General features: G+C 42.9%; 1 protein-coding gene across 2 annotated transcripts in view; it reads left to right on the top strand.

Annotated features, from left to right (window-relative positions):
• The window catches only part of RAB27A (RAB27A, member RAS oncogene family), a 66417-nt gene that overhangs the window by 278 nt on the left and 45637 nt on the right, over window positions 1–20502 (top strand). The window contains exon 2 of one of the 2 annotated variants that reach the window (XM_046654009.1): window positions 15274–15388. The exons of the other annotated variant lie outside the window; for it this stretch is intronic. The gene's annotated coding sequence lies outside the window, so the exon portion shown is untranslated. The remainder of the gene's footprint in view (window positions 1–15273; window positions 15389–20502) is intronic. 2 annotated transcript variants of the gene reach the window in all.

Here is a 20502-nt window from a genome sequence, read left to right as displayed (position 1 = left end):
CTCCTCTCTCCCCGCCTCTGGGTGTCTGACCTCGCCAGAAGAGTTGCTTTGCCTCTTCAGGCCCTCAGCACAGACCTCACGATGTCGCTGCCGGGGGTGGAGGTCAGCTTGTGCGAGGTGCGGATGAGGTGCAGTCCCAGCTTGGGACAGGGGCTGAAGTCACCTCCGGGTGGCATCCAGGTGTGAGGGTCCACGTCAGGGGAAAAAGAAACTTCACTGGCAGGAGAGGAGGAAGGTCCCAGACCTCCCGCACTGCCTTCTAGTTCTTTCCTCCCTTCTGTTGTTTTCAGTTGAATTACTTAACATCTTTTACACTCCTGTTGGTGGGGGTCTGAACGGCAAACCGCCTGGGTGGGAGAAGTTTCTCTCTTTTCTTGTCAGTCAGACAGAAAACCCTATCTGGGCAGCCAGGCCCTTGGGTCTTGACTGGTGGTAGGGCTGATGTGAAGACAGGTTTGTGTAACTATTACAAAAGTCTTGTCTCTGTCCCAATAGATCACTGATTAAGCAAAGTGAGGCCTGAAGTAAAGGAAATCTCATGAGCCCTTGACCTGGCCTGCCAGCATGTTGGCTCCTGCTGGCCACCTGGGCCACATGGCCTCGGAATCTTCCTTACCCCTGTGGGCTAACAGCTGTTTTTTCCTACCAGGTGGATTCTCACTTTATGGCTGGCTCATCAGTCAGATGCTGGGAGGGGGAGTAGCGTTATGCCTTATAAGTTTTCTGTAATTACTGCTGATTTAATTTGTTGGTGCTCCACGGTTCAAACTTGCTTTAGGGGCAAAACACAGTCTGGAAAACAAGCTTTCTGCAGATGGTTAGAAATGAAGAAAGGTTAATAAAATGCTGAAAGAACTTGACTGAGGATCATTTTTTCTGTATTTTATGTTGGTTTTCATTCCTACTTTCTTCCTTCCCTTCTTTCTTTCTCCTTCCCTCCCTCCCACCTTCCTTTGCTCCCTCCCTTCCTTAATTTCCATGGCCTGCCTTGATTTTTAATTTTAATGAAGTATAATTTATTTTTTCTTTTGTTGCTTGCACTTTAGTGTCAAATCTAAGAAAGCGTTGCCACATCCAGAGTCATGAATATTTTCGCCTGTGTTTTCTTCTAAGAGGTTTATAGTTTTAGCCCTTAGATTTCAATCTTTGACTCATTTTAAGTTAATTTTTTGGTGTGAGGTGGGGATCTAACTTAAAACTTTTGCATATGGATATCTAGTTCTCCCAGCACCATTTGTTGAAAAGACTGTTTTTCTCCTTTGAATGGTTTTGGCGCCTCTGTTGAAAATCACTCTGTTGTAAGTGTGAGAGTTTCTTTCTAGACTCTCAATTCTATTCCATTGATCTATATGTCTATCCTTTTGATGGTTTCATACTGTCTTTATTACTGTAGCTATGTAATAAGTTTTGAGATCAGGAAGTGTGAGTCCTCCCACTTTGTTCTTCTTTTTCAAGATTGTTCTGGCTATTCTGAATTTCCATATGGAATTTAAGATCAGCGTTTCAATTTCTGTTATCTTAGTTTTTGAACAGATGTAAGGGTTTTGAAGTGGGCAACAATCTCTAGGGACCAACCTCTTGATTTCCCCTCCCAAATCTGCTTTTCACTTAGTCTCCCCATCTCAGTTTATAGCAACTTCCCTCTTCTAGAGGCTCAGGTTAAATATTCTGGAGTTGCCCCTGATTCTTTTCTGCCTCTCGTTCCCCACAGCTAGTCCCTCAGCAAATCACATTGGTTCTACTTTGAAAATAATCCAGGATAGGAACCCTTTCTCACCATTTCCACTGCTTCCACTAGGTTCTTATCATTTCTGTCACCTGGATTACTGCACAGGCCTCCTCCAGGGCCACCTGCCTCCACTCTCACTACTCTACAGTCTGTTCTTAACGCAGCAGCTAGAGTCACTCATGTCCCTCACTCCTCTGCTCGAAACTCGCCAGTGGCTTTTTATCTCAGAAGACAAACAAAGTCCTCTTCATGGCCTACAAGCCCCTTGCATGTGTTTGGCTTCATCTTCTGTAACGCTCTCTTTGTTTACTCTGCTTCAGCCACACCTCAGAACCTTTGCATTTCCCCTTTCCTCGGCCTGGAATGCTCTTCCTTCACATGTCTGCATGGCTTTCTCATTCATTTCATTCAGGTCAAAATTCGTTTCTGTAGAGAGGCCTTCTTGTACCATCCCATCTAAAATAGCATCCCTCACCCCACTCATCACTTTCTGCCCCCTTACCTTGCCTTATTTTTCTATAGCACTAACTGTCATCACACACACACACACACACACACGACTATTTGTCTCCCACAGGTAGAATACAAGCTCCATGAAGGTCAGGACTCTGTCTTATTCACAATGGTGTGCCTGGTACCTGGAATGGTTTCTGCGACATATTAAGTCCTAAGAAATATATGTGTTAAATGAATGAAAAGGGAATGAGAGATTGAGGAATGGGAATCACTCTGCTATTTCCTTCTCACTATTCTTTCCCACTTTATCTGAGAGAAGCAATGTCCATAGTTACAGTAACATCTCCTATGTCTCTCCTCTTCTATCCTCCTGTCTCCTCCAAGATAACAGCCTTACTCTCCTAGGAAAGAGAAAAATCGCATTAAGTAGAATGGTGAGGACTTTGGGTCCTTCCTCTGCTGGCAGGGGGAGTTCTCTTCTCTGAGCCAGGGCAGGCTGGGCGGGTCTGTTCAGCACATCTCCAGTGCTTTGGCCTCTCGTGCTGATCTAGGGAGAGAGTGAAATTCTTTGGAAGTTCAAGAAAATGGAAATTCATTTCTTGTTGAATATTTTGTACTACAGTGAATTAGTCTTTCTCTGGCTTCCCACTGAAATTACCAACTCAGAGACTCATTTTGGCATTTAATTACATCACTACTTTAGACAAACTCTTTCCGTGTATGTTGCCATCACCAGATTGTAATATCCTAGAGGCAGAGCACGACTTCAGCTCATTTTTGAGTCTTATACTGTAAGGTATCTCGTTCAATAAACCTTGCCAAATGCACCAATAAGTTAATGAATTAACCTGGATTTATTTTCGTCATGGGAAACTTCTAGTCCATACATTTGATTTTTCTTAGCCAATAGGTGCAAGTATCTTGTTTTAGTCCACCTCATCCTGCTGCTGATACAGCAATATTGGCTACAGTTAAGCCAGGTTTCTTGCTGCCCTTTCTCAGTGAGAATTGAATTAATTAGCCTAGAGAATATGGTAATTTATCTTCTGTGTTATTTTAAAAATTGAATCTGCCTTCCATTGTTATTTAAACTTATCTTGAAATGTGCCCTATCTGTATCTTCACTGCAAAATATGAAAAAGGATTATTTTTACATATATATGGGATATATATTTTTTCCCTAATAAATTATGATAGATTTGATACCTCCTGAAAAACAAAACAGGGCTTGCATGTTTAAGGTGTGAGCCCCTAACTAACTAGATGAGGGGAATCCTTTCACAATGTAAGCATATATCAAATCATCATGATGTACACTTTAAATATCTTACAATCGTGTATGTCAATTATACTTCAATAAAGCCGAAATTAAAAAAAAAAGAGCCCCTAAGAAGCAAGATTGTCTTGTCATTGTTAAAACAAGATTGCCTTCTGAAGAGAGTAATTTTTCCCTTTCACTGTCTTTCTTTTTGTGCCTTGTGCAGTTTTTGCTTGGACCATATTTATTCCTCTGCCTTTTGGTCAGGAGATTTGAGTTCATGATCTGGTTTCCCTTAAGCTGATTACCTTGGGAGCAGACTTGCTCAGTGAGTTGGAGGAGGAGATAAAGGATTTGTAATTCACTGTGTCCATCCGGTGAGATGTGTGGAGCAGTGAGCATCCAGCTTTTTGGCCTCCTGTCTGGTCATGCAGTACAGAGGTCACACCACATTCTTTTTCTTCTATGATCGAGGTCTACTAACTCTCGTAGTTGATTTACTGTTAAGTAAAATTTAATGCCTCACTTACTCAAGAGGAAAGTTGAAAGTTATTCCTCCTTTCCTGTTTTTTCTTTTGCCTCTGCTTATGTTACTCCTGAGAAGTCCTCCCATTTAGTGCCTCAGCCACTCTTAGAACCACCCACATGTATGGAATCAGACGGTTGGTTCTTAAAATTGAACATTTAATGTGGAGTTGGAGTTAGAATGCCAGATTTAGCAAATAAAAAAAAGAAACTTGCATTTTGGATAAACAACAATTTCTTACTATAAGTATGTTCCATGCAACATTTATACTAAAAAATTATTTGTTGTTTTTATGAAATGCAAATTTAACTGAGTATCTTGCATTTAATCTGACAACCCTAGTCTAGTAAACCCATGTTTATGCACAGGAAATGTGTTGATCATGATAATGTCCAAAGAATGACTGAGCTGTGGCTCATTTTGGTGACTTCATATGTGTCCATCTTAAGGATGGAGAGGAGTATTAGAAATTTAAGGAAGTTGGAGAAGGTTTAGTTTTACTCTAGTCTTTTGTAGTTAAGGAAATTCACATCCAGAGATGTTAAGTCACTTTGTCAAGGTCACACATTTAGTGGCAGAGCAAGAACTAGAACTCCAGGTCCAGTGTTTGGTCTGCTGCTTAATGTCTTTCCTTAAGAGATCATGTATAAGTTGCTTATGTTTTCACGTTGACCCTTAATCACTTCTGTTGTCAGCTTCTCATGATCACTCCATTACCATGTTGTCCTTCGCGCCCCCAGATCCAAATATGGCAGGTAAAGCTGTGCTCCTGAGACCCCCTGGACTTTGCTCTAAGAGCTACATGATGGCTGAAAGCCACCATTTTGGTTGTATTCCCTGTGATGATGCCAGAAAGCCTGTCGTTTGATGCGTTTTTATTCCTTTTAAGGTCTTGTTAATATTTTTGTCTCTTTTGAGTTTTTACTGTAAGATGCTCTGATTAAGGCGGACTTACCGAGAACAATTCCACCACAACCAAGTATTGTCTTATTGAAAGCCTCCTGACTTTGCGTGGCCTACTCCTAGGAAACTCCTCATCCCTTTGTGTTTCGGTTGAACAAATATGGAAGATATTTTGTAAGGACCAATGTAGGTAGATAGGTATATGTGTCCTATCCTTTAGAGATGTTTCTTTGTAAAATACTGCATTATTTAAAAATTATTTGTACCTATTTAAGAAAGCAGCCTTTCTTAAATGAACTTGCTTCCTCTGCCACTAGAATACCTTATTTCAGAGCCACTAATCTTGTTTTTTCATAGCTTCGTTGATTAATTCATATAAAGCCTTACCAGCTGCCAGGTCAAAGCATAATAATGAAATTGGTTGCCAAGAGACTGAAAAATCTGTTCATTCTTATTAACTGCAGTTCATCTATCCTGCCCTGATCCCACCACATGGGTGCTGGTCAAGTCTTATCTGGGTTTGGCTGGTTACTTATCTCCTGTGTATTGTGTCATTAAAAACAAAGACAGGGTCTCAATCAACTAACTAAACCTTATGGTAAGGTGTTTTTGTTTTTGCTGTGCTAACCCTAATATTGGGAAGGAATGAGACCTGTAGAAATAGGTCGTGACTTAAATGTTCATTTGAGATACCTAAGAATTTTTAAATATAATCTATGGTTGTGGTCAGGATTTCTTTGTTTCTTCCAATATGTGATTAATTTTCATAATGAATCTCACCACTGCAAGGGAGTGACCCCAAGAAGAAGTAAAAAGGTCTAGTAGCCCTTGAAAAGATAATGTGGTACATATCCAGTCAGATACTGGACACCAAATGTAGCCAAACAAGCTGCTGGCTGGGCTTTTCTTGTCAGGATCAAGGCTAATTCTCCATCACCCCCGCTATGCTTGGGCACAGAGGGCCATGAAGTGGGTTGTGGTCTTTCCTCGCGGAGTGACTCATCCCTTTATCCTGGAGCTGTTGCTTAAACGTGGAGGAACCAACATAGCTGGGAATTAGTAGGCTGGTTTTTAGTCTCTAATATTGCTCATGATTAACTGTGTGATATTATACCAGCAGTTCGCATTTGGGGCTGTTTTTTTTTTTGAGGAAGATTAGCTCTGAGCTAACAGCTGCCACCAATCCTCCTCTTTTTTTGCTGAGGAAGCCTGGCCCTGAGCTAACATCCGTGCCCATCTTCCTCTTCTTTATATGTGGGATGCCTGCCACAGCATGGCTTGACAAGTGGTGGCATGTCCGAACCCGGGATCTGAACCGGCGAACCCTGGGTCACCAAAGCGGAATGTGCAAACTTAACCACTGCACCTCCAGGCAGGTGGTGCTGATTTTTAACCGCTTCTCCTCCAGGGATGGTTTGGCAACATCTGGAGACATTTTTGGTTGTCACAACTGGGGAGTGGCCAGGGATGCTGCTAAACATCCCACAGTGTGCAGAACAGTTCCTTGTGATGAAGGATTATCCTGCCCAAAATGTCAGTGGTCCCGAGGCTAAGAAACCCTGCATTAGACAAGTCACGGAACCTGTCTGGCCTGCAGTTTCCTGAGTTACACAGTCTCTCCATCGTGTAAAGTTAACTAAGCCTAACTTCACCTCTGTTGTCTTTCTAACCTCTCCCTCACCCTAAGTCTAAGTCATTAAATGTGGAGTAGGGCCCACCTATCTGTATTTTTTTTAATCTCCACAAAGGATTCCACAGGGCAGTCAGGACTGAGAACACTGCCCTCAGGGATCATGTGGAGTGAGGTCCTGTGGAGCTGCCAGGTCGGCCATTTGAGAGGAGTGGACCCTGTGGGGACAGCCTGTCAATAGGAAGTGAGAGCCCGGGCTGCAGGCCTGTCTGATGTGTGATTCAGTATAGGTGGAAGCCTGCCAGAAAGCCCTTAGAGAGCATCGTGACTGAAGCTTTGGTCCTTAAATTCCTCAGAGACCTGGGCTCTCAGTGCCTCTGTGTGATGAGCTCTCAGCTGACCAGAAGTGTCTACTTCCCAAATTTCCAGCTAGCCACCATACCCTTGTGCCAGAGGTGCCTCAGACACCAGAGTTTCCCAAGGAAATAGTAAGTCTGGACAGTTTCTTTGTTAACATTGCATTTCCTGCTTAACAAGAGCCTCTCTAGGCAATTAAATAACAACAAAAAACCCTACCCTAAGTTGTCAGCCCATTTTGCCACCCAGATTAAGAAACCTCACTTTATTATACTTACAACATCATGTACTTTAAGGGCCTGTAGGCACCTTAGAAACCATGTAGCCAAACCTGCCCTTCACATCAGAGGTTCAGAGTTGTGCCCAAGGTCACATGGAGAAGGTTCTAGAAGACAGGTCTGCTGGTTTCCCATTGTTTTCTTGCGATGCCCGTATGCTAATATTTCTTGGTTGTTACCAGTTATAAGATGGGCAATCCAAAACTGTGTTGTTCTGTTGTTCAAATGAAGTGGCTTTCAGATGGAACTTTACTAACAACCAGTATATCTTCCTTGAACTCTTCTCAAATATCATAGAAAGTGAAATAGGTACATTATGATTTTCACTTGTGTTAAAGCAGTCCAGAAATAACTGAGTGCTTGCTCAGATATGTGCCAGCTGCTAGTTAAAGGCCACCATCATTTCTTGCCTGTATTGCTGCTTTTCTGGTGCCATTCATGCCCCTTCCCCCCCCCCATTGCACATTCCTCACACAAAGCCAGTGATCTTTAAAAAATAAAAATCAAATCATACCTTTTTTCTGTTTAAAATTACTTGGGGGCCGGCCTGGTGGCGCAGCAGTTAAGTTTGCACATTCCCTACTTTGGTGGCCCAGGGGTCATCAGTTCAGATCCCTGGTGCGGACATGGCACCGCTTGGTGGGCCATGCTGTGGCAAGTGTCCCACAAATAAAGTAGAGGAAGATGGGCATGGATGTTAGCTCAGGGCCAGTGTTCCTTAGCAAAAAGAGGAGGGTTGGCGGCAGATGTTAGCTCAGGGCTAATCTTCCTCGAAATAAATAAATAAATAAAATTCCTCGGTTGCCTCCACTGCAGTTGGTATAAGATCTGGATGTTCTAACCACGCTCCCCGTGACTTCAGCTCGTCCCGGTGCCTCCATCTTCTAGCCTCATCTGCTTTATTTCTGTTGGAAATGCCAAGCTCATGCCTTCCTTAGAGCCTTTGCCCTTGCCCTTAACTCCTCCTCAGTGCTTTTTCTCCAGATCCTCACCTGCCTGGTCCATCTGCTTCATTCAGGTTTAATTTCAAATGTTATGTCCTCAAAGAGGCCTTCCCTGATCACTCTGTTGGAAGTAGCCTTCAGTTACTCTCTATCCTATTATTGCAGTCTTCACAGCACTTATTACTATTTGAAATTATCTTATCTTTATGTTCATTTATTTATTGTCTGTCTCTTCTTGCTAAAATGTTCTCACCATGAGGGCAGGACTTTGTCTGTTTTGTGAACTGCTGTGTGCTTAGCACCTAGAATAATGCCTGGCACATAGTGGATGCTGAGTTAATAAAGAAGGAATGACAGAGTGAGTAAGCAAGCAGCTGGTGTTAGAGAAGATTGCTTGACAGATTCAGTGCCACGTAATCCCTCTTTTGTCCTACACATTGGACTTTTAGTTTTTAAACTAAAACCGGAATGCCAGTTTCTTGATACATGAGAAATGGAACTGTTAAGCAGACTAGATTCTTTTCTTTGAGGACCAATGTACTCACTTCCTGTAACAAAAACTCCATGAGAAGCAGATATAAAAGGAGGAGGCTACTTGGAAAGTAAGAACTCAGGGCACAGGGACTTAGAAATCAAAAAGATCCAAGATCTTTAACGCAGGAGGAGGCCTGAAGGGTCACCAGGGTCATAGTGACTGTCTCAAAACTGGCTGCCCATGAAAATCACATTGGGAGCTGTTATTTAAACATACCCACACAAAACAACACATTTTTCAGTCTCTCCTTTGGAGATTCTGATTTTTAGATTTGGCAGTAGGGCTGGGAATGTGTGTTTTATTTAAAATGCTGCATAGTGGTTGATGGTGCACAGCCAGGTCTAGGAACTGGTGACAGACCCCACCCTATTCCCAGGTGAATAAACTGAGGCTCAGAAAGATCAGTTGCTTCACTCAAGGTCACATGTCGTGAGCGGGGAGATGGCACTCAAATCTCCTAGTCTTCTCTCTGTGCTGTTCAAACACGCAGTAGGAAAGATTCTCAGGGCCAGAGGCTGCACTGCCTCCGGAAATTGTTGGTGTATTTCTTTCTTCTTTATTTACATGTAACTAACCAGTCTGGTGTCAAACAGGAAATGCTTAGGGCATAGTTTCCCTTTTTTATTACAAAGTTTCAGATCATTACATTTTAGATACTGGGGCTGTCAGTCATGATCAAAGTGTGGTTCTGGGACAACATCATCAGCACCACCTGGGAACTTGTTAGAAATAGCGGATTATCAGACCCACCCAGACCTACTGAATCTGAAACTCTGGATTTAGGGTGCAGAGTCTGTATTTTAAAGCCATCCAGGTGTTTCTGATGCCCACTGAAGCTTGAGAACCACTGTCCACAATGATTTACCAATGTCCCAACTGTTAGTTAAAGCTGCTGGCCTTGGCATTTAGTTGGTGACTCATAAATATCAAGGCCTTAACTTAAGCTAGCCATCTGCTTTCCTTGGTGACATTTATTCAAAACAGGGACTATTGTTATAAATCTTCGTTAGAAGGCCATACGCAAAAAAGCAGGGGCAACGGATTAATATTTATTGAACACCTGCTGTGTATGAGGCACTGTGCGTGAGGCTTTTGTTTTCTCACTTTAATTCTCACAACCATCCTGCTACATAGGTATTATTATCCCTGTTTTACAGGTGTGGAACCTGTGGCTGGTAGAAGTTAGACATGGTCTTCCATACAGGTTATTTGCCTCGCTGTGTATACATTTTGCTGTTTTCTCTCTAGAGCAGCTGTTCTCAAACTTTATTGTGCATAACCAGGAATCCCCTGGGAAGTTTGTTATAAGTGCAAATTCCCTGGCCTCCCTCTCAGAGATGCTAATTCAGAAGCCTGGGTGGAACCTGGGGCTCTGGATTTTCCTCAGGTCCCCCAGGTGATTCTGATGCGTGGCCAGTGGGCATCAGACCATTCTTGGAGAAATTCTGTCCTGGATTCATTGACTCTTGCCCCAGTGATTGGACCAGTTGCCCCTCAGGGCTTCTCTGAGGTTCTGCCGTTCTCCAGTGTTTTGTGCTCACAGGGCTTGGGCACTGGGCTGGGATACTGGCAGAAGAAATATGATGAGCATAGGAAGAGGGAGCTGGGAGCCTGTATAGAGAAATCTCTTAGACCCTTGGCTGTTCTTGCTCTCTCTGCTGCCTCTTAGAGCCCTCCCAGGCCATGTTTTGGGTTTGAGTAACTTGTGATCTTTTCCGTTATCTACCTCAAATTGTGCAACTTTTCTTATAGCATCTTCACCCTTGTGTTGGTGGGGTGCACAGATGTGAGCAGTTTCCTCCAGGCTGTAGTTAAGGTCTCTCGAGTACTGAGCTACTTGAGTTTTTTAGGTCAGAAACAGTGTTTCATCAGTCTGATGATAAGATCCCTTATTTTTCAGGGATACAATTGACATATTTAGTGAATGAGTTGTCGATCCTTTAGGAGACAATGATTTGGTGTCATTACGAAGGAATAAAGTAAGATGTAAATTAAAAAAGAATTTCAGGTTTGATGCCTGATGTCCTTTGTGAGGCAGCATGCTGATCTGTCCACAATTTTAGAAACAGCTACTGACATAAATACCCCAGGGCTCCCATGGGATGAAAAAGATGCACATATCAAAAGATGGTGGAAAACTACCAGGCCCTTTGCCCAGTGGAAAAGTCAGCTATGTTGAAATACTAAATTTCTTTAATATGTCTTAGTCCCTGAAACAAATTGTGTTGGACAAGCGTAGAAGGAAATTCGCAAAAGCAAATGTTTCAGTTTCCTGGGATCCTCTATATATAAGGCAAATTATTTTTGCCAGTAAGAAAATAACCAAGGTGCGGGTTAGGTTTCTAAGAATAATTTGTTGTGACTCTGATAGTAGAGTTGATAATAACTGAATACAGTAGCTAGAGCTACCATTTCCTGAGAGCCTTTTATGCATCAGGAATTACACAAACATTCATTTAAACCTCAACAGACTTTCAAAGTAGATATTATCCTACATTTTATAGATGATGAAACAGGCTCTAAAGGATTAAGTAAATTGCCCAGTGCTGGGACTGGGGTTTCCAGGGATGCAAAACTTTCGGTGCTGAAACTCAGACAGCCCTGGATCAACTGGGATGGTTGGTTACCCTGAGTGTCACCCAGCTTACTGACCCACGGCTGGGAGTTGGGATGTAAGCTCAAAAGCGTTCTGAGCAGTCAGACAGATGGCTCATATGTAGAAACTTGCTGATCTGCCTCACGGAGAGTCCTTCAGAACATTTCTTGGTGCCCATTTTCCTCCTTTTACACACAGTTCTAATAAGCTTGGTTATTTGGTTTCCAGGTGCCTTATCAATTAGCAACTGCACTTTGGAAGGGGGATGGGGTGACTGTAGAAAAGCACACTGATTACTTTGGTGAGGGACAGCTGGTGGACTGACAATGAAGGTGGGGGCAGGGAGAATGAAATTTAAACTAATGAAAAAGAGAATCGATACAGTGGTCAGAAGGCATTTATTACAAGGGCAAACATACCTTAATAAGAATAGCTGTTATTGGACAATTACTATGTGCCAAACACTGTTTTAAGGACTTTAGAGGTATCACACAATACCTTTCTTACAAAATAATCCTATTATCCCTGTTCCATAGATGAGGAAACTGAGGCACAGAGACGTTAAGTAACTTGCTGAAGGTCACACAGCCAGTGAGCAGTAAAGCTGAGCTTCCAAGTCAGACAGCCTGTCTTCAGAGCCCAGGTCCTCGACATCCTGCTTCAGTGTGGGTACTGGATCCTGAGGAGGCAGCACAGCAAGTTAGCGATGTTTATTGTGATGTCTTGAATTATCTAAGAAAAAAATTAAAGCATAGGCATTCCATTTTATTTTGTATTAATTAATTGAAAAATTTTATCAAGGTTATACATGGATGGACATACTTCTACAAGGCCTGTTACGAAAAAAACATCAGAGTCCCCTCCCCCCAGCCCATTTCCTGCTCCCCAGAGTCAACTGCTTTCAATTCTTGCAGTTAGCTGACTCTCCGGGGTAGTTACATCCCTTGTCTTTAAATGATGTACTTATATTTCTCTGGTCGATTTTTCAGTTTTAGGTATTATCCATGGACACTTTACTATGGAAGAAGAGAATGAAGCTTGTTTCCCCACCTATCCCTACCACACATGTATACCGTTTCCACCCCTTCTCTCAACAGTTACATCATAGCTTTAGTTAGATCAGTATGTTGTGAGCCTGTTGTTTTTATCTTTAGGCCTACCCTCCTGGGCTGGGCACTGTCTCCAGAGCAGACCATTGGAAGACCTGCCTGTGCAGAACGTGTGCATTCTGGGAGTCCAGTGTGGAGGTGGGAAGTGGAGGTGTCTCGGTAGTTAATGCAACTTCTCACTGCCCGGGAACCTCTGAGAGTTTGACGCTCAGAGTTTTACTCTCTCTAGTGAAGAAACCTTTGATTTCTGCTGGAGCTGGAGGAGTCACAGGGCTGGGAACTGAGCCGCCTTCCACCATTTTTAGCTGCAGCTTTACCCTCCCCTCCACCCTCCGGAGGTGTTTGGGGCTCTGAATGCCCGAACGTTTTGGGAGATTCTGTGATGAGTCGTTTCTGGGCTTTCCCTGCTGGCAGATGAGGAGCCAGCTTTCCTGGGTCTGCTAGTCAGTTACCTCTTGTCCATGTTTCTAGCTTCCGACATTTTGTTGCTGTTCTTTCCGCTCGCTTTCTCTTTATCCTTGCGAGTTTAAGTCTAAAAGAAAGAAAATTCCCTTTATTATTATACTAGTGAGATTTGGGGAGATAACAGAACTAAATATGTGTGTTTAGTAGGCCATGTATTCTGACGTCTGAAAGATATTTTAGAAAGCTTTCAGTGCAAAGGAGTCAAAAAGAGGTTTTTTTGCTCTAAGGAGAAGACTGATAATTCTATGAAAAATGGGGTTGTCTAAATTTTACTTGCTACTCAAAGTGTAGTTCCAGGACTAGGAGCATCAGTAGTACCTGGCATCCCGTGGGTGCTTGTTAGAAATGCAAAAGTCTGGGCCCTACCCAGACCTATTGAATCAGAATTAGCATTTTAACAAACTCCCTAGGAAATTCCTATGCACACTGAGGGCTGAGAAGTGCTAATATGAACTTGACTTGTACTATAATAAGAATAAGCTAACTCTAATGATTTTTTTTTTTTTTTGGTGAGGAAGATTAGCCCTGAGCTAACGTCTGCCGCCAATCCTCCTTTTTTTACTGAGGAAGATTGGCCCTGAGCTAACATCTGTGCTCATCTTCCTCCATTTTATATGTGGGACACCTGCAACAGCATGGCTTGACAAGTGGTACGTAGGTCCATGCCTGAGATTCTGAACCTGCAAACCCTGCCCTCAAAGTGGAGCATGTGAACTTAAGTGCTGCACCACTGGGCTGGTCCCTAACTCTAATTAATTTTAATCTGGGATTTAAAAATCGTCATGCATTCCCGTACTAAATTATTCTCCAAATTCTAGGGTTGCTGTGAGATAATAAAAAGGAACACATGTGTTTTCATGAAAATGCACCCCTTTCTTCCTTTATGAACTATGTCTATACATCTGAGTTGATCAGATGGGAAGCAAAAATTCCATGTCATTTACCACAAGAGATGTCAGACTGGTTAAGTTCCAGATTTTTCAGTTTCCCGCAGTTCTTGAGGTTGGTGGTGGAATTTCATAGATTGGATAGGTTGAGTCTTCCTTTGGTCACACTTCGAGCTGCCAAAGGGAGAGGGCAGCTTCTCCTAGATGCAAAGGATAGAGTAATTAGTTTTCTGTCCAGCATCTCTCCCAGTGACAGGTCAGGGTTCAACAAGTGATTGTGGGATGAATGAGTCAAAGCAGCAGCAATTCCTGCCTTCAGGATTTTTAGCAACCAGTAAGAAATAAATTGGATAATTATCACAGAGTTGACCAGTTCTTGGAAAGAATAAGGATGGACAAGGGGCATCTAACTCAGCATTGCCAGCAGAAGGAGCCAAAGGGCTAAGTCTCTTGGTGAACAGAGCGTGGTGGGTTTAGAGCAGTGGCTCTCACTTTAGTGTCAGAATCACCTGGTGAATTTGATTCAGTAGGTCTGGTGTGGACCCAAGAATATTCATTTTTAACAACTTCCCAGGTGATGCTGATGAGGTTGGTGAAGAGAATTACAAATAGCTCTGGTGGCTTAAGGTAGGAGGCAGAGAATGGTGGGCAGTACTGAAGGCAGAAGCCTAAGGAGGTTGTGGGGAGCCATTGACAGGTTTTATAGAGGAGAGTCATGGACTCCCGTTTGCCTTTGGGAAAGCTCACTCTGGGTGCAGTGTGGAGGATGGATCAATGGCAGTGCCACAAAACCAAATAAGTGGTTGATTGTAGCCATCCAGATGAGAAATAATAAAAACTTGGAATAAAGGCGAGAGCAGGAGAGATCCCTAGAACTTGGTGGCAAATTGGAAGTGGGAGGGGAAGAGAGGGCGGAGTCACTGAGGACTATCAGATTTCTGGCTGGGTGTATGTTGGGATTGTGCAACTCAAGATACAAGAAAAGAGGTAGGTCTGAAGCAGGGTCCAGGGAGAAGAGCAAAGGAGGTGAGTTGAAGGCAAGACACGTTGGATTTGAGATACCGGCAAGACATCTGCGTGGAACCCCCGTTGGACAGTTTTACTTAGGAGTCTGGAGTCCAGGAGAGGGAGGTCTGGTAAATCATTAGCCCCATCCCTTCCACCAATTCCATTTGATCTCCTGTATTGTTTGTTTGGATTAGGCTTTGTGTTTGTAAAGAAACAATACTACTGTAAATTTTGAGGGCCTTGAGAACGTGATACTTTTAAAGATGTTTTCTCCAGAAAACAAATGTTCCACTTTTTTTAATTGGGAGCAAAGAAAGAGTCGAAGTCGTCCTCTAACACGGGAGGAGGTTAATAAAGCCGTCTTCTGTCTGAGAGGCCAGTCAAATTGGGTTTTAGTCAGCTTGAAAGGGGCAAAATCACTTGACTGGTCTGCAGGCCATATGACAAACAGCTGAGGCTAATTAGCTGGATTGTGGGTTTTACAGAGATGCCTGGTTTTGAAGGTTGATGGAGTCAACTGCTTTTCAAAAGACTCTTTTGAAAAACTTTTATAAGTAGACAATTCTGACTTTAACGTTTCTCTTTGTATTAGAGAAAAAGTAGCTCTTTGAAGAAGACATGTGATTGGAAGTTGTCTAATTATTGACGTGGTGGGAACGCCAGTCTAAAGTTTTAGGAAAACAACCAGCGATTTATACTTTGTCAAGGTATGGTTTTGCATTTATTTTATTTATTTTTGTACAGGGTTTGAGTTCTGCCGTGCCAATTGTCAGGTACTTAAAATGTGTGCAATTTAACATAAAATACCACTGTAATATGTTTTGTTTTTTTTTTAAACCAAAGACTTCAAGGTGTCTGCTAAATTTCTTGGGTTTAGTTTGAAAAGTGCATTTTCACTTACCAGAGAGTAAGTATGAATAGTGACTGTATTCTTCCTTTCTTTCTTTTCTGTACTTTAATAAAGTAACATAGGTTTTTATTCTCAGATAATATGTTGAATAAGAGAGCTGATGAAGGAATTGAATTGCTCTAAGAGCTTGCTCCTCCCTGGAACATTTTATTCACAAAAATTCAAGCTTATTGAGACTTTGTGTGTGAGGAAGATTGGCTCTGAGCTAACATCTGTGGCCAATCTTCCTCTTTTTGCTGAGGAAGATTGTCCCTGAGCTAACATCTGTGCCAGTCTTTCTCTATTTTGTATGTGGGATGCCGCCACATTATGGCCTGACAAGGTGTATGTAAGTTTGCGCCTGGGATCTGAGCCCTCGAACCCTGGGCTGCTGAAGTGGAGTATGCAAACTTAACCACTATGCCACAGGGCCAGCCCCAGGACTTAGTTTTTAATATTGCTAATAGCTTTAATGGAGAAAAGCTTTATGTTAGTATGTGTTTTAGTATAAGCTGTATTTCTTGTATAAATTAAATTTGTCTTCAAATTATTAATTTTGTTAGGTTTGATAATGACATTGTGGTTATGTAAGGAAAGGTCCATATGCTTTAGAGATGCTCAGTGATAGTATGCTGGAGTGAAAGATCTGAGTGATGAGTATGATGGGACGTTTCATTATACAATTCTCTCTACTTTTGGATATGTACTAGTTTTCCAGGACCGCCATAATAAAGTATTACAGACCGGGTAACTTAAATAACAGAAATTTATTGTCTCGCAGTTTTAAAGGCTAGAAGTCTGAGATCAGGGTGTCGGTAGGGTTGGCTCCTTCTGAGGGCTGCGAAGGAAGGATCTGTTCTACGCCTCTCTCCTTGGGCTTGTAGATGGCCATCTTCTCCTTATGCCTCTTTTTGCCATCTTTCCTCTACGCGTGTCTGTGTCCAGATTTCTTCTTCTCGTAAGGATACCAGTCATACTGGATTAGGGCCCACCCTGATGACCTCTTTTTAACTGGATTCTCTCTCTAAAGCCCTATCTCCAAATAAGGTCACATTCTGAAGTACTGGGAGTTAGGACTGCAACATATGAATTTTGGAGTAACACAGTTTAACTTATAACAGATAAGTTTGAAAGATTTCATAGTATCACATTTTGAAGATTTGCCTCCAAATGCATGCAATAAATGTCTGTTAAGCCAACTGCCTAGACTGTGCTGGATGTTGAGTTTGTGAAGATGAATGAGACATGGTCTCTGCCCACTAACATTGGTTTAATCAAATGTCTGCATGTGACGTTGTGAGTGTGTATGTGTTTACTCATCTCTTCCACTGAGTTGTGGCCACTTTCATAGTTGGGTGTCCCTGGAGACACAATCAGGGTCCTGGCACAAAGGCAGTCTGATATCCTTTGAGAGCAGAAGGACCCTTACCATTCAGGTCCAACCTCCTCATTTCACAGATGAAGAAATTGAGGCTTTGGTGTGCTAAGGTCATTTGGCTGGTTGGCGTCAGAGTCAAGGCAGTGTCCTGACTTTCATTCCAGTGTGCTGACTAATACATCATCTTGTTTTCTTTGCCACAAGTTCATGCTTTTCACCTAGGAGGGAATCCAGAGTCCTGTTAGCAGAAGTCAGTGATCAGAAAATTCTCTGCAGGAAAGAGCCTTGATAAAAAGCTGACATTCTCTGTCAAGATTCTTGGAGTATAAGTACCAAAACAAAAAGTGTTTTAGGAAGGGGTGTTTATTCATGAGGGCATGTCATCCATAGAATGTCCAGGTTGGATTTAATACATTCCAAAGGAATTTACCCCCATCTTGGTTACTTTCTCTATCTCTTACCACTTTCTCCTTGTCCTTTCCAGGCATAGTGTCAGTGACCCAGCAGCCATTAGAATACAAACAACATTTTTTCTTCTTTCTTGCTGTGGCTGCTGCCCACAAGACAGGAACTGTGGCAGAAAGAATGCTGATGAAACCTTGGCGGCCAGCAGGATGGCACCATGGCAACCAGGACCTGCTAATTGCGCAGGTCCCGAAGCCTGGGGCTGCCCCTGCGGCTGTTTCAGCTTCTCCCTCTCCAGACCCCCAGGACCTGAGTTCTCAAAGAGGAAATGCTTACCACTTCCCTCGGTTTCTGTTTTCCCCTTTTAGGATTAAAGCTTCCTGAGCTATCTGCTCATCTTTTGCTATTATTCCGTCCTTCCTCCCTCTGAACTGTTTGATTTATAGCTCAGGGTACAGCATACGTGATAGCTGATGAGTCATGTAAAGCCCAATAAAAACAAAAGCTGATTTTTGCCCAAAGCCATCATTCATTTGTGCTGTCTTTGCAAGAGGACGCCTTCCTGCTCTGTTCTGCGCTCTGGTGTTGCTGAGGCGTGGCTGAGGCCCTGCCCTCTCGATAGAGCAGACGCTGCGTTTGGTGGGGGTTGCAGGATGGAGAGGTGACGAGCAAGATGAGGGTGGTGCCTGACAGAGGAGCTTGCATTGCTGCTGCTTCTCTGGAGGCGGCAAACGCAGCTGCAAATCATCCTTCTGAGAGCTGAGAGCACTATTTTTTTTCGTTTGCTTTTTTCTTGTCTTCCCCGTTTCATACTCTATTAGGCTTCTCTTCTGCCTGTAGTAATCTGAGCAGGGATCTTTTAGCTATAAGTGCTAGATTCATACTCAGCAAATATTGAATTGATCCCTTGTTTTCACAAGAAGGGGAAAGTGCAGCCTGCTTTAAGCTCACAGCTCTGTGTAGGGGTGAGTTCCCAGCCCATGGACTATCAGTGTTTGAAAAATCCCCTTCCTCGTGTCCTTCTTGGATCTCTCTTGCTACTCCTTATATTTTGGCTCTCTGGTCTCTCTAAATGGCCGTCTTATCTCTCCCATGGCCTCAGGAAATCAACTATGTTAACTCTAAAATCCATGTTGTTAACCCTTTTCTTTTCAGCCCTAGTTCTGTTTTCCAAATGCCAGTTGAACCCAACTCTCTGGATGTCCCTCAGACACGAGGGACATTGTCTCATACAATATGATGTAATAGTTGAGAGAGTAATAGTTGAACCTGAGTTCAAATCTTGGCTCTGCAGTTTACTGGCTGTGTGACCTTGGAGAAGCTGCTTAACGTTTCTGTGCATCAGTTTTCTCATCTGTAAATTGGAGACCACATGGGCTTGTTCCAACATCTGTAATTGACAAAGTACTAGTTTCTGGAATACATGAAGAACTCCTGCATGTCCATAAGAAACAGACAACCGAATAGAAAAATGGGAAAAGGACATGAATGGGCTTTTCCCGAAGAAGACATTAAATGACCAAAAAATTTTTAAAAAATGCTCAACCACATTAGCAATCAGAGAAATGCTAATTTAGATCACAATGTGTTACCATTTGAGAAGTCTGACAACAAACACCAAACATTGGTGAAGATGTGAAGTTGGGAGTGTAAAACAAGTGTATTGAACGGGGATTTGGCATTGTCTTGGATTACTGAACATGCACATACCTATGCCCCCGCAATTTCACTCTCAATACTTAGCCTAGAGCTGAGCCTTCCTTCTGGTGCACCCTGAGTGGTTCAGATGTGTTGAGATATTGAGCCTCACTTCCCCCAGGGTGGGTGGGCAGGGCTTGGCATTGCTGGAGCCCTCTGATCTGTTGCCTTTGATAATGAGCATTTGCCCCAGTTTGTCATCAAAATAGCATGCAAAATGGGAAGCAGTTTCCTAGAGAAACTCTTGCTGGTGTATATCAGAAGATAGGCACACGCGTATTTACAGCTGTATTGTTTTAAGTGAGAACAAAAACATGGGGGACGTGGTTTAGTTAAGGTCTTTCTCCTCTGGAAACCCACAGGCCTTAAATAATTAGAGAAGTGCTTTGGCATGTTATTTCTTAACATCAGTGGTAAAAGTGGTAACTATTTCAAGCCAAGTGAGAGAGGCAGAGAAAGAGGCTGAAGGAAGATGATATTACTCCTGGCCAGTATGTATTTTCATTAACATGTGGTCAGACGGGTGCTGTATTATGATGGGCAAGGCTTAAGTTTTGAATCTGAGTAGACACCTTAATGAAGTTTCCCCAAAGGAGAGAACACTGCAGGCAAAGACATCCAGCTGTCTTTCTGACATTTCCCTTTTACTCACTGCCAGATAAAGTATCTTACAACAGAGAAATGATGTCTGCAAATAAAGTTTCATCAGAAGAGCAGGGACCACCCATCATGACCCATGTCATTTAGTTTGGCTGAGAACACCCTGCTGTGATCTTTTGTCTTGCATGTTCTCTCTTCTGTGGTTTGTATGATCATGGCTTTTTTGGACCTTTCACTGTTGGTCCCTCTACCCCTGTCCCAAGGACAGGGATAAATGTGAGACCCTAGGGCATGGAATAGTTTTCAAGCATTTCTCTGTGACATGTGTGGCTTTGCTGACCCCTAACACTTGACCTGTCCTAATCCAATCTCATCATCTTTCCCCTCCAGAAATCTGATCCCCACCCACAAAAATCTTATGCCCACTCCAACTTTCTCCCTTCCCCCACTTCACTGTCCTGTTTCTGTCTGCAACACCATTTTTCTGTCCTGGTCACTCAGCTTCATTCTTTGGAGTTCTTTCTCTTTGCAGCTTCCTCTTCCACCCGGTGTGGCACTGCATTTTATTATTTTACAATTCATGTCTCTTGGATCCCTTCCGTCTAATTCCCACTGCTGCTGCCCTCGTTTAGGCTCTCATCTTTTAGGAGTGAGAGGTGATACAAGGGATGGCTGCTTCCATGACCCCATTTAAATTTCTTGTGGCTAAACTCTGGACTTTGAGCCTAGAGTCACAAGACTGTATAGGGAGGACACCATTGAGTTCAAACCTCTTATTTCGTATTTGAGAAAACAAGGCCTGTGGAGAGTTGGTGACCCAGGCTGAATCACACAGATGGTAGCCGAGCTGG

Source organism: Equus quagga, chromosome 2 (assembly GCF_021613505.1).
Source record: "Equus quagga isolate Etosha38 chromosome 2, UCLA_HA_Equagga_1.0, whole genome shotgun sequence".
Classification (NCBI taxonomy): domain Eukaryota; kingdom Metazoa; phylum Chordata; class Mammalia; order Perissodactyla; family Equidae; genus Equus; species Equus quagga.
Note: the sequence above shows the minus strand (reverse complement) of the source record. Positions and strands in the feature narration are given on the sequence as shown.